The sequence below is a fragment of the Octodon degus genome, unplaced genomic scaffold (genome assembly GCF_000260255.1).
Source record: "Octodon degus isolate 3935 unplaced genomic scaffold, OctDeg1.0 scaffold00019, whole genome shotgun sequence".
NCBI lineage: Eukaryota > Metazoa > Chordata > Mammalia > Rodentia > Octodontidae > Octodon > Octodon degus.
The window spans coordinates 9,206,761-9,220,983 of record NW_004524595.1 but is presented as its reverse complement, the minus strand read 5'-3'; positions in this window follow the sequence as shown (position 1 = coordinate 9,220,983).

Sequence of the window (14,223 nt, the reverse complement as noted above, 5' to 3'; positions counted from 1 at the left end):
AGGAGGAGGAGGAGGAGGAGGAAGAAGAAGAAGAAGAAGAAGAAGAAGAAGAAGAAGAAGAAGAAGAAGAAGAAGAAGAAGAAGAAGAAAGGGTGAGTGTGTAGTCCCTTTTTGCAGTCCTTGTTTTGCATCAGATCTCATAAAATCTTCTCAAAATTTTCAAAATTTCTTGGGCAGTTGTCAGCTTTGAGTTATAGGTAGGCAGCAGAGCATCTTGGGTTCATCTATACCTCACAGTATAGATGTCTTCATTACAAAGGTACTTGCCTCATCTTTGCCAGACTCTGGAACAGTCTGACTTCTCTCCCTGCTCCTCGGTATCACTACTTGAGAGAAGTTTCAATAACTGACTACAGGCTCATGAATGTCCATTGATCACTGAATCCTTGGTCATACTCCATTAAGATCATCAGAATAGATTAATTTATTGATTATCTTTGAGTACCACAGGAGGGGCCAAATGCAGATGAATGGAAAAATAGAGAAAGAGCAGACAAGAAAATCCTCCATAGAGAAGCCAAGGGCTGCCAGAGAAGAATCTCTAGATCATCTGACTTACCCCTGAGACAGATAAGAAGATCCTGGTTTTCACATTTTTCCCTTGATGGCTGAAAGAGGGATGTGGCTGGTGGCTGTTGCGGCCATCCCTTTTGCCTTGCTTTTCTGTATGTCAACTGTTGGCATCCAACATTATTTCATGTCATTTAGTGACATCAAGACTGCTAGCAGAGCTGCACTTTGCCATCTGAATTGAGCTGAGGAACCTTAAGCTAATTGGCAGCACCTCTTCCTCTCATACATTTCTGCAAGAACCAGGGACAGTGGCCAAAGCATCCTCCCAGAGATCTCACTATGGAAATGAGCCAAGGCTAGGAAAAGTCATACTCCATGGCCAAAGCTGTATCCAAACCTAGGAGTACCCCTGACCTGGACCAAAGCTGCAGAGCTCTCCCAACTAGGTCTAGCTCACTTCATCTCTGCTACTCAACTTTCAGAATAAGTCCCACAGCTCTTCTACAAAACAAGGTTAAGTGTACAAGGACTTCAGTGTAAAGGTACTACCATCCTCCATCTCAAGACATCCTACAAATGTTGACTCTTCTACTGTAAGACATACAAACCACACAGAAACAGAAAGTTCTCACAAATGTTGGCAGCAACTTTCACACTGATGTGCATACTAATCCCTTTCACCTTCCTTCATGACCATTTGGAGGCATTTCTAAAGGGTGTGGTGCCACAAGGGTCATAGAGGTGAAACAGACCTGTTCTCTGCCCTGCAAAGGCTTAATCCAGTAGAAGCAACTTGTATTCAGTAATAACTGGGCATCTTGGGAAACTATGGAAACTTGGGAAGAGCCCAAGTCTCTATGAGGGTGCAAAAGAGAGAGATGCCTCCTAGTTGGTAATTCAAGAAAGACAAACCACAGAAGAGGAGAGATTGTGTTAAGTCTTGAAAGAAAGATACCTCATCTTCATATACAAAAGAAAAAAAATATTCCTTAGGAGAAAGCAACCTTTCAGGAGGAGAAAACTTGACTCAGGACCAAAAGCAAGAACATGAGAAAATGTAGGGCACATTCAGAAAGCACCAATGAAATTAACTTCACTAGCCAGACAAAGCATGGGAAAAGGGGCAATGCAAGATCAAATCATGATAAGATTTGATAAGAAATGGCTTCATTTAAGGAAAGACTAAATCTCAGAAGACCCTAAATGCCACACTGAAAGCTTACACTTTGTTCCTGAGACAATAAGAAGTATGAACACAATGGGGACCAGGGGACAGAGGAGGTTGGGGGAGACTGCGCAAACTTCACCATCAGAAGAAAGATATGGAAGCTGACAAATCAAAGGCAGAAAATACAGTATTTTCATCTTAGAAAATAAAAACTCTACTTTCTTTTAAGCTCTCCACAACCTCTATCCATAAGTTTTCCCCCTTCTCTTTAAATATTCAGATTCCCTTCTCTTCTGCTTCTTTCTCCCTAGACCACAAATAGCTAAGTCTATCACTTATATTTAGAAAATCAAACTTATATAAACTTCCGACCCCTCCTACCCCTTTCCTCACAAATGAGCTTCTAAAAATGACAGCGAGCTTCCTAAAATGGATGATCTGGGGCACACTTCACTTTCAAACCCCAGGGGATTCTTAATATGATCCATCAGGGATGGGAATAGAATTTTCAAGTCTTAACTTTTATTTGTTCTATCTAAAAATATGCAAGTAAAATCACGTTTTACTAATTCAGTAAAGCTCTGCCATAACTCACAAGTGGAATCCAAAAGAAATTCATTCATGCAAAATTCAGACTCATGTTCATGTGAGATTAATGAAAAACAGCATCCAAGGGTCAGTTTTGTGCTGTCACTTAATGGTATCAAATTAAAAGGTGTGTTACTTGCACAGAATACTAGCAAACTTCTTAATGGCTCTAAGAGAAGTCAAAAGGCAATAGAATATTATTTTCAAAAATCTGATAATTATCTACTTAGAATTCTATACCTTGCTAAGTTATCACTGAAGAATACATTGAGATTGAACAAAATTTTCACCAACTGACCTTCACTGAAAGGATAATTTTCTTCTTTCAAACATAACGAATAAAAATGAAGAAAAAGGAAAGATTTTTCCAAACTTCTCCAATAGTTATATAAATTTAAAGCCAAAAGAGTGAGAGGTAAGAATTGAATGGAGAGAAAGCTAAAGATCTAGGACTCTTGGGCCATGGAAGCCAAATTATCAGAGTTTGCAATCATTTCAAAAACAGAAAAATAGCAAATTGGTACTTAGGAGGTGATTTAATGAAAGTGCTGAATAGCAAGAGCTGGTTGAGGCATGAGTGGGAGATGAGGAAGCTGGCGGAATGTGCCTAGAAAGCCTCCAGTAAGCTCATGAGATCAATTTTTTAATCATGTCACTCAAATCTTCTACATCTTTACTAATTTTAGTTTTCATCTTTACCAATTTGTTAATTATTGAGAGAGGAGCTTTTGTCCTCTATTGGGGCTGCTAAGGAATTTGCTGATAGGCACTGTGCAGAAACCTCTCATAAATAGTAACAATGTAAATAATAAAAGCTTGTGATTAATTTGGAGTCATAAAAATCAAGATGGAACCAAAAATATTGGGCAAAAGAAACTTGTAATGTGAAGGAGCAAAGCTTTCTAAATTGTTTATTTCATTCATGAGAATTACTGGGGTTTGATTACCTTTTTGTTGGGTAGATTATATACAAAATTTTTAAACTATTTTAAAAATGAGAAATATGTAACTTTTGTGTCAGTACAATAAATAAGGAAAAATTTTAAATGGTATGCATGAATAGGAAAAGAGAAGACAAATGAAAGCAAAAAAAAAAAATCAGTTATCACAAAATATTAAGTGGATTAAGACCCACCGTTAAAAGCCAGGTTATCATATTAGTTAAAAATTAAATCTAATTATATGATGTTTATAAGAAGCAAATGTAAAACAGAAGTAGTTACTATATGTCAAAAGGTGGGATAAGATAATCTAATAAATACCAGCCAAAAGAAACCATACAAAATTGAGTTTAACAGGGAAAGGATTTATTAGAGACAAAGACATTTGCTATCAAAAACTAAAAAAGTTCTGGGGAGATGCCGCAGATGTCTAAGCACCTGCCTGGCAAGTGCAAAGATCAGGGGTGGTTTTTTTTTTTTTTTGCCATAATTTTATTGATAAACAAATAGCAATGAGACAGTTTCGAATCAAATTGGTAGGACAGTTTCAATAATTAACACACTGCATACATTCTTCTTAGTGGTTAATTGCTGTACAAGATGCAGACTTGAGATCTTATTTACAAACACCATTAGAACAAAGCATTCTATTCATTAAGAGAATGTAACTATATATCTATCCTAACCACTTTGAATACACAGATACAAAATGGACATTCATCTGTATCCCCTTTTTTTGTTAAGTTCTGTTATTTGAATATTGTAAGTGTGTAAACTCAGCAAAATATTCTAAAAGAGCCCAGTAGTCCACAATAGTATTGGGTCTTCCGCTTCACTGGCAATGAAACACCGGGTTTGATGCCCGGTACCAAATGCCATATTGGCCGGGAATCCCAGGTCTGCTGTTCAGGCCACAGAATCCAGGCATGGTGGGGCACACCTACATAGGAAGACCTCTATGAGTCCAAGCTGTATAGCAAGACACTGTACCAAAACATGAATAAATAATTTTTTAAAAAAAATAGTTTTCCAAGCAGACATAACTTTTATTTGCACCTAATAATAAAATCATAACATATATAAAGCAAAGATGATATTTGCCATGCAAAACTGACAAATCAGAAATCACTATGGGAAATTTTAGCACCTCTCTCGATAGCTAACAAATTAATGAAAAGAAAAATTATTGAGGATATAGGAGACTTGAATGATGTGATTAAAGCTTGATTTAATGGACACACAGGAGAACGTTCATGCTTCCTCGTCTCCCAGGCACTCTTCACCCTCCTGCCTCCACACTCAATGCTCCTTTAAAATGACGTCCCAGGTACCAAAGTCTTCTTTTTCTGATTTTAAACTGATTGGAGATACTGACAGTTTGACTTCCACTCTCCACATAATCCATTTCTCTTCAGGGATCTGACTGCATCTGCTGGTTCTCTGTTCTCACCTCTTGCCATCTTGATCCACACACCTCCCAGACAACCATGTCTCACACTGCAAGACCCTTGGAAGAGGCAAGAGGGTACTTGGCACAGATGCTAGCACTTGGGGAGCACCCTAGTGAAGGCCAGGGCATGGCAATGGATGAAGTTTGGGCAGCCCGGAACAATGACAGCCTCCCTCGGACTCAGGACAGGGACCTGGTGTGCATTATTCACGTTTCCAACGTGCTCAGTGCCTGGCCCATGAGAGGTATTCATTGAGAGTGTATTAGGTGCTTGAGCTGCAAATGAGTTTTGCAGACCTGTAGAGAGTTTCAGAAATATAGCCTGCTGAGCAATGCAAAGTTACCTTCAGTCTCTGAACCTCATCAAAGGCTTCTACTCTAGCCAAGAAGCTCTAGCCTAAACAATGGCCAAGACTATAGTCAAGAAACTAATATAACGCCCTTCCCATTAAAGGTTCTCTTCAATGTCACATTCACTGCTTTATAAAACCAGAGTAGTGTCTTAAATCGTAAGACGCTGTGGCCCTGCTTGTTCTGTCCTGTACTTCTCTTCCTCTCTCTCAGGTACAGAAACTCTTCGCTCCACCACATGCCTACCTCTGGAGATGCCATCTGTCCCTACGAGAGACAGGAGATAGGCACCCTTGGCTCAGTACCTTCTGACCAGTGAAAGCAGTCCCCTGGAAAAGAGAATGGCCATTTTCACAGACATTTCTTAAGTACATAAGCCAAACCCCAAGCTGCTAAAAAAAATCTGTCTTCTGTCCTTTCACATTCCTGCTGCAATAGAAGTTCATTTTCTCATCATATACTGTAAATTACAGGCTGAAAAGGTGGGTCGCATCTGACTTCAGCCTATAAATAGCTGATCTTCCTTCTCTTCCTCAGAGGGGCCATTCTGAATAGTGGCTCAGCTCAATGTATCCTGGCAGAGGGACAAAATTGCAGAAACAGAAATCAAATCTCCCTCCAGTGAGCCCAGGGGCAGAACCCGGAGTTCTTCATGCCTCCACATTAGAGAAGCCCCTGCCCGATGCACACTTTTTTTTCTACGAGGCAACATCTGGGTAAATCCACTTCTAGTCTCTCTTCATCTCTCTTACGCACCCCTTCTGCAAATAGCTCCCAGCACTGCCCCGGCATCTTGTAAAATAAAAATCAAAGCTGAGCAAATAATTTAAGACTCATGTTTAAACCTTTCCCAGGTCCCTGAATTCATTGCCTCTTAAAGTGAAAATACCTATGCCAGAGGCTCCTTTGGCTGCTCAGGGATTGCATCACTCCCCCTCCCACCAAAAAAGAATTTTGTTTGGCATTTAAGGAGCTCCTTGCAGAGCCCATACAAGTCAGTTCTTAATCAGTTGACAATATTATTTGTTGCCAGCCCCATGCCTGACACTAAAGAGAAGTCAAGGTGAATGAAAAACATGACTTTTGCCCTCAAGGAGCACATAATCCAGCGGTATAGACACAACACACTCAATGAAACAACAGAGCACAGGAGAAAACTGGGATTAAGTGTTCAACCAAGTGGAACAGATGGGAAGTGTGTCGTCTACAAAGACAGAAGGCTGCATAGGGTGGTGGGGATGGAGCTGGCAGGCTTCCAAGAGACAGAGAAGATTAAAGGAAGTGCCTAAAGCCAGGAAAAGAGCACATGAAAATGCAAGAAAGCAAAATAAAAATCCTATTTGAGGACAGGCAACACCTTAAAAAAATGTATATAAATTGTCCAGGGCTCATTGTCACACACACATACACACAAACACACACACACACACACACACACACACACACACAGAATTCTTAAGTTAAACTCTTAATGTCCAGCACGTCAGAGTGTTGTCTTATTTGGAGACAGCACCTTTATGGAAGCTATTGAGGTAAAAGGAGGTCACGTGGGTGTGTCCAAACCCAATGTAACTGGAGTCTTTATAAAAAGAGATTTGGACACACACAGAGGAAAGACCAGGTGAAGATACAGAGGAAAGATGGCCATCTGTGAGCCAAGGACAATGGTGTCGAAGCAAACCAACCCTGCCAGCACTTGGGTCTTAGACACCCAGCCTCTAAGATTATGAAAAAATAAATTTCTGTTATTTAACCTATTCAGCTTATGGGACTTTGTTATGGTGACCCTGGTAAATTCAAATCTTTAGGCTCTCCTTTGTCCCAAAAGTCCAGTCACAGGCTCTCTTGGTGTGAACTAAGGCAGAAGTTGTGAGGATGCAGATGCCAACCTGCATGGGAGAATTTAAAGGCTTTAGAGACCAGCCTGGGCACAGGTCTTATGCAGAGATGAAGGGGGAGTAGAGTTAGGATGTCACTGAAATCTGAGGAAGAACTCCAGGGAGACAGGATGCCATTTCAATTCCCACAAATATACTTCTCAACAGAAATGGGCACCCTCTCCCTACTCTTCCCAATACCCAATCTACAGAGTGCTTCTACACTACCTTTTAGCAGCCAATGCTCTGCTGACTCCAGCCAGTGGCAGCTCATTAGAAACAAGCTCGAGAACATCCCATTGCACCGGCTGTAGCACTTCTCTGTGCAGTTCTGAGTCAATGGAGAGTCAAGGAAGAAATACTTCTGGGAGAAGCAGCCACGAAGAAACTCTTCCAAGTACTGTCTGATTTTTCATTCAGACTCCACGATCCTGGACTCTTTGATCACTCGGTTCTGAGCATCTCTTCTGCAGTGACAAACCAGGTCAAGCCCCAGACATCACAGCTCCTGCTGGAAGAGGGGACTCAGCCAATGTGTTTGTGACACCTGGAAGGAAAATGGCCCTGGGGGAGTCCCAACCTCCCAAGACATGTAATGAGTCTGTGAAAGTCTAAGTACATTTCAACTATTGGCGCACTCTATTTAATTCTCCAGACTCCATAGTTGCAGTGCACATAGCATCTTCAGTACAGTACCATCTGCAGGTATAGAAGAGCTACATAGAACCAGAAAATTTCAAGCACTGGTGGGAAGAATCTCCCTTAGCTGGTATACAACCAACTGTGGAAAACTGGCCAGCCGTACCTACTAATGCGGAGCACCTGCAGACATAGAACCCAACCCTTCCATGCCTAGGTTTATCCCCAACATGCCTGTAAGCACAGCAAAACACAGGCAGTGGCAGAGCTGCCCTACCAGAATACTCCCAACTTAAGTGGGAGGGAATAAGTACAATAATACATGACAATCTGAAGCATCTCAGGGCTGAGGAGATAGTTCGGTGGTCTCTAAGCGCCTGCCTGGCAAGCACAAGAACCCGGGTTCAATCCCAGGTACCACATGCCAAGCCAGCCCTGGAACCCTGAGCACACCATGCCAGCCACCAAAACCAGGCATGGTGGCACACACCTGCAATCCCAGTGCTGGAGAGGCTGAGACAGGAGGGATCACTACAAGCCTGAACTATGTAGCAAGACCCTGTACCAAATAAATAAATTATTTTAATTTTAAAAAAGAAATTTGAATAATCTCATAAATATGATGTGAAAAATGGAAATTTAAAAACACAACATATTATATGTTTTTATTTATATAAACTTCATAAACAGGTAAAATAGTTGCCCAGTGGATCTAGAGGTCAGGCTTGGGACTATCCCGTAGATGTGAGGCATGAGGGATGTTCCCCAGGTGCCAGTAAGGCTGCTTTCTGAACTCAGTGTGGGCTGTATAGTCATGCTCACACTGAAAATCAACCAAACTCATATTTGTACAGTTTTGTGTATGCATATTTCAATAAAAAGACTTTAAATATTAAAACCACACCTGGTGTGAAAATTATTCTGAAGACAGCAGAGACAGAAGTGACTTTCCCAGCATCAGAGGCAGGGTTTGAATCCAACTCTGGATCTTGAGAGCAGGAACTCAGCCGCTGTGAGATGCCACCTCCTAGCAGATACCTTAACACATGTGTCCTGCAACTGATTCTTGTGAAAATTCTGTAGAGCCCTCGGCACAATGCTTGGCATTTACTAGGTGCCCAGTATATATCTTACATGGAGTAAATCCCACTAGACATCGCTTCCAGTGCCTAACATGATTCCTCCAAGCCACAGCATGCCACTGTACAAGAGCAGATCATAAGGACAGATGACGACATCCATAGCATGGATATTAGAAATTAATCTTTATGCCAGAATCCACATCTCACGCACCCCACTGCAACCCTCCTGGAAACCTCAGAATGCACCAGTGCAGCCCTGAATTTCCTCAGGGTCAAGCACTTTGGTCTGCAGCTGATGATAGACTCTCTTTCCAGGAGTCCTGGAAAATCTATTTCATCCTGGCATTTAGAAAGATATCTCTAGGCCTCAGGGACTGACTCCAGGTCAAGAGGTTGCTTGAAGGATTTTGAACACAGAATATGGGATGTAAAGCCCAGCAGAAATTAAATTGGACAACGTTTTCTGCAGAGAAATGTAGGTACCTGGCTTCAGTCTGCTTGCTCACACCCTCGAGTCACTTGCCCAGCCAACAGCCTCGTGCTACTGTACAAAGGTAAATAAGATGCAGTGCGTGCCTCCCACATACTCACATGGTGCAGAGGAATCAGACTTGGAAAACAGTGCACCTGACCACCGTTGGCTAGAGAGAGTGACCATCTCATCACACAGCTGCGAGAGCTCAATGAGGCATTGAGGGGATTGGGCGTAATACACAGTCCATCATCTTGGCCACCTCCACTATTGGCAACAATGTGCCACGGGAGTATGTGTGGGTTTTCATGAGGACTCTCGAGAATGTGGTCAGCTGAGTTGGTGCAGGGCACTCAGGGGAGGCCTCAGAGCTGGCACTGCAGGAGGTCTCTTGCTGATGGGACATTTCAAGAACACTCAGGCCAGGGGTAGTTCTGCCTGAAGACCCACCTACTTGCCCCAGCACTTACACTTGCTCAGTCCACAGAAACCAGGAACACCTGAGCCCACACTTCTGTCCACTCACCAGACGCTCCAGCCTTAACAACCCTGCTCTTCAGAAAGCACTGGTGACCTCACCAGCCACTCACAGTCCCCCCCCCCCCCATCCTATATCACCTACCAGGGCCTGGCCCTGCCACCAACGGCTCAGCTCACAGATTTCCACTCCTTCCCTTACCAGCCTAACTTTGTAGAACCAGACTTGGATTTCTGCTGAGAGGCTCATATTGACTACCCTACTCCCCACAAATGTCTTATCTCCCCTTCTCTGACTTCGCCTTAGATCTGTCCCCACTTCTGGGGTGTCCCCAAGCCTAGAATTGATGTCCCCAGAGAAGTCTAGCCCCAAGCAGATGTAAAACATCTGGGGAGCCCTTGCTCCCCTTCCTATTTCCCATGGGAGAAGAGAAAATTGTGCCTGTCAGAAATGTGATAGAATTGTCAAAAGTACATCAAAACGGCTATATACATTATGATCTCTAAGTCACAGTTCCATTTGTGCTGTGACGGTGTAAAAATAACAAAATTTCCATCAAGATGGAAAATAAAAATGAAGACAGCACTTCAACAGTATTTGAAAACAATGTCTACACAGAAGTCCCTTTTCTCCCTGGCAATGTCTCAGTGGTGGCCACATCTTAGTTCTGCTCTTTTCATGCACGGCACAGCTAGGAAGCAGGAGACCTCGATCCCTAGGTCTGTGGAAAGGTCCAGACAGTGCCCCGTCTCCCTCAGCCAATTCTGTCCACATAGATTCACAAGGCATCAACCCAGACAGGCCCTCTAGTCCCCAGGCCCTCTAGCCAGAGGACTTTCACATTTAATTTGGTCTGGAGGAAGACTGGAGGGGACATACTTCTGGAGCCGCCAAGAGAAATTTCCCAAGGAGTGGTTGCTCAGTGTCTGTGCTTCCACCTACTGCAGCACTGACCATCCAGGGCTGTCTGTTCTCTAGTTAACCTCAATTACCCTTCACCTTCTACCACCAGACCCCCAAACCAAGCCCCATTTCTTCCCAAGAGGAAGAAGAAGCTTGAGAAACACTTATTCAATGACTTAGCAAATGGATTAAAGCTGGCATGAAGGCATGAATAAGTAAAGGCCTAGAACACAGGGGGGAAAGAATATTTATCTTTAATGATGCTCATTTCTATCAAAATAATGCATGCACATTGTCTAAATAAAGCTTGCCTAGAACTAATGCAAAGACAGGCAGCAGTGTCTTTCTAGACCTCTCCTCATCCATCAGTCCTGGCCTCAAGACAACTGTTGCTGTCTCCTCTACCTGCTTCTTATTCTGTGTGCCTGAAAATATCTTCATTTATTGATTTTAGACATACATTGGTTTCCCACCACATTGCGTATGGATTTAATGCTCATATACAACCCAATCTTCATTTCCCTCTCATCCTCTCTTTACATTTACATGTTACTAGATCAATTTTCAGTAATTTTATTTAACAGTAGTTACATTGTTTGTAAATATCCTGTGCTGCTAAGGTAGATAGAAAGCAGACTGTGAGAGGTGAATAATAGTACTAAGGCTCTAACCCTTCATATGCAGCTGTCAACCCACCTCTACTTTCAGGTCTCCAACACACACCTGCCTTCCTTGAGGAGCTTCATCTCCAGTTCCTGATCTTTTTCCATAAGAGCAAACTGGTCTCTATCTCACTGGAACCACCCTTGGCAAACACTTAAATTCTAACTCCCCTACTTAACTTAGCTGCCACTCCATTCAGCTCCTGTTTTCCAAATATTTGTCATTAGTCATCCACTGCTGTCTGCCTGTCTATTGTCTTTCTCTCATAGTATTACAACTATTCACTCCCTTATGGTGATTTCGGGAGGGGAGAGAGAGAGGGAGAGGGAGAGGGAGAGGGAGAGAGAGAGGGAGGGGAGAGAGAGAAGGGAGAAGGGGAGAGATAGGAAGAGAGAGAGAAAGGGAGAAGGGAGAAGGAGAGAGAGAGGAAGAGAGAGAGGGAGGAAGAGGGAGAGGGAGAGAGAGGAGAAGGAGAGAGAGAGGAAGAGAGAGAGAGGAAGAGGGAGAGAGAAAGGGAGAGAGAGAGAAGGGAAAAGGGGAGAGAGAGGAAGAGAGAGAGAAGAGGGAGAGAGAGAGAATTTATATGATCGATTGATTGATCAATTTATGTTTAAATAATGTTAGGGAAATGGAGTTCTATGTGGTCAGGGTTGAACAGTTCAAATCTTTTTCAGGGTAACCCTACTTCCCTCTCAGGGTAAAGCGTTGTGACGGACACTGTGCTGTGCCACCCAGATCCTCCTCCTTGTGCCGCGGCAGAGCACTGATTCTCCCAGTGAACCTCTGTGTTCCCTGAGGTAAGATAGGTGTCTAATCTGGATGTCGCTTCATGTTTACAATGAGCAAAAGACAAGGGTAGATGTTGCCAGGAAAATTTACAGGAGCCAGGGAGGTGGCGCAGTAGAATAAGTCCTTCCCCGGCAAGCACAAGGGCCTGAGTACAATCCCCCAGTTCCGCCAAAAAAAAAGAAAAAGAAAATTTACTGAGTAAAAAGACATGATTCCTTGATCAATTTCTCATACCCACAAATTTGATCTAACTCTCACACCTACAGCCCATTAATCCTGAAATTAATTCCATAAAAAATTTATATAGCAACAATTCACCCAAAAGGAAGCACTGGCAGGAAACCCATGCCCAAAGGGAGTATTCAGACATTTCAAAGACTGTGGACGTACTCCACATTGACATTGATACATAGGAACCTGAAGTGATTCGTGTATCTCTGTTAGAACAGAAGGCAAGAAGCCTACAAAGTTGGCAGAAGGCTCCAATGGGACACTCACAGGATGTTCTCGTGGGGCTCCAGAGCAAGGCCACCCAACTCCCCAGAGAACCATATGCTCCTTAAAAACTAGTCCCTGGCAAGATGTTGGATCCCAGTTCAGACAGAGAATGTGACCCAAGGCATCAAGAGGACCACTGGGCAGAACCACAAACCATATAGTGGGTGGTCAGACCCTCCATTCATAAGCTCAGCAGCAATCCACAGAGAGGTCAGAGCAGTGCACTTGGGCGGAGTACACGGGGCAAAAGTAAGCTACATGAACAGATGACTAAACCTCTGTCATCTACCACTGCTGCATGGGTGTCTCTCCCTCAGCCCAAATGACCAGTCTCTTATGACCTACAAATGGAGACAGAAGAGTCAGAATTCTGTTTACAGACAGAGTGGGTGGCCCTGTGGGTGACAAACACAAACGAACGGCCATGCATTGCATCCCTACCTGGGCAGTCCTCACCCACAGCCCCACTCTCCTTGGTCCACAGATGCCTACATAGTAGACAATACGGGCAAATGTTATTTTTTTCAGTTGCCATAAGACTCAAGTTAACCAAATAATGACTGAATAATGTCCCTTCTTCAACTCTAAGGGCTTGGATTGGCAACCACAATGTACCAACCTTGGAAAACAAACAAGGCTGTGTCATATTAACCATTAATTCACTCATAATATCAAAAGAAAAGATTTTCCAAAAAGACTCGTTAGCAGATGCTCACTCAATATTTCACTTCCATTAGAATCTTAGAGAAGAAAGGACCTGAAATCTTTACTAAATTCTCTAAAAACAAAAATGGAGTTTGAATAGGGCAAGAGGCACTAATTCACCCAAAGAAAGCACATGAAATCTTACCCTACATGTGCTATACACAAATCCAAGCCTAGCAGCCAAGTAGAGCCTGCACTCTCCGTAGGCTTGGGACTTCCACCTGAAATGTCACTACGTGAAAGATCAGCTTCTCACCACAGAAAGGAGAATTCTGATCAAAGTGGAAGCATTACCATGTTTTCTATGCAATCGGCCCTCTGTCTCCTCTCCACCCCAGTCAAAAGCAGCTCTCTGCCTCCCTCTGAAGCAAAATCTTTAGGGTAGCAGATAGCACTTCTGAAAGGCTCTGACCTCTTTTCTTTCACCCTCATTCTTTCCCCCTACCTTACATTATAATTCTGAAATAGAAACTGGCTAAATGCTCACTAATCTCATTATTTCTTTCCGAGCCCACAAGACTACTCAGCTTTCCTGGTAGTTAGACTTGAGCCATGTAATATGGGCTGTAGACAGAAATTAAATACAGAAACTCCCCACCCATGGAGGATACAGCCCAAAACCCTCAGTGAATGCCTGGAATCAAGGGTCATAGCAAACCATATAAACAGTATGTTTTTATCCTACTGACAATCATCTATTAAAGTTTAACTTATAAATTAGGCATAGTAAAAGATTAATGACAAAAATTCATAATAAAACAGAACAAGTATATATATACTTGTAACAGAAATTATGTGTATGGGGATCTTTCTATTCCTCAAAATATCTACCTCTGCTATATTCACCTCCTCTTCTTATGGCAGTATAAGTGACAAAGTGGCTCCATGAAGGGTGAAGTGAGGTGGTGATATAGGCACTGTGACCCAATGTCAGGCTACTCCATAAGGGTGACCAGAACACAAGCACTGCAACACCATGACATCAGGTCTCATAATAGGCAGCCACTAAGTGAGCAGTGTGTATGGTGTGGATGTACCAGATGAAGGGATGGTTCGCATTCTAGATGGCATAGTGGTACAGCCCAGGAATTCATCACCCCACTCAG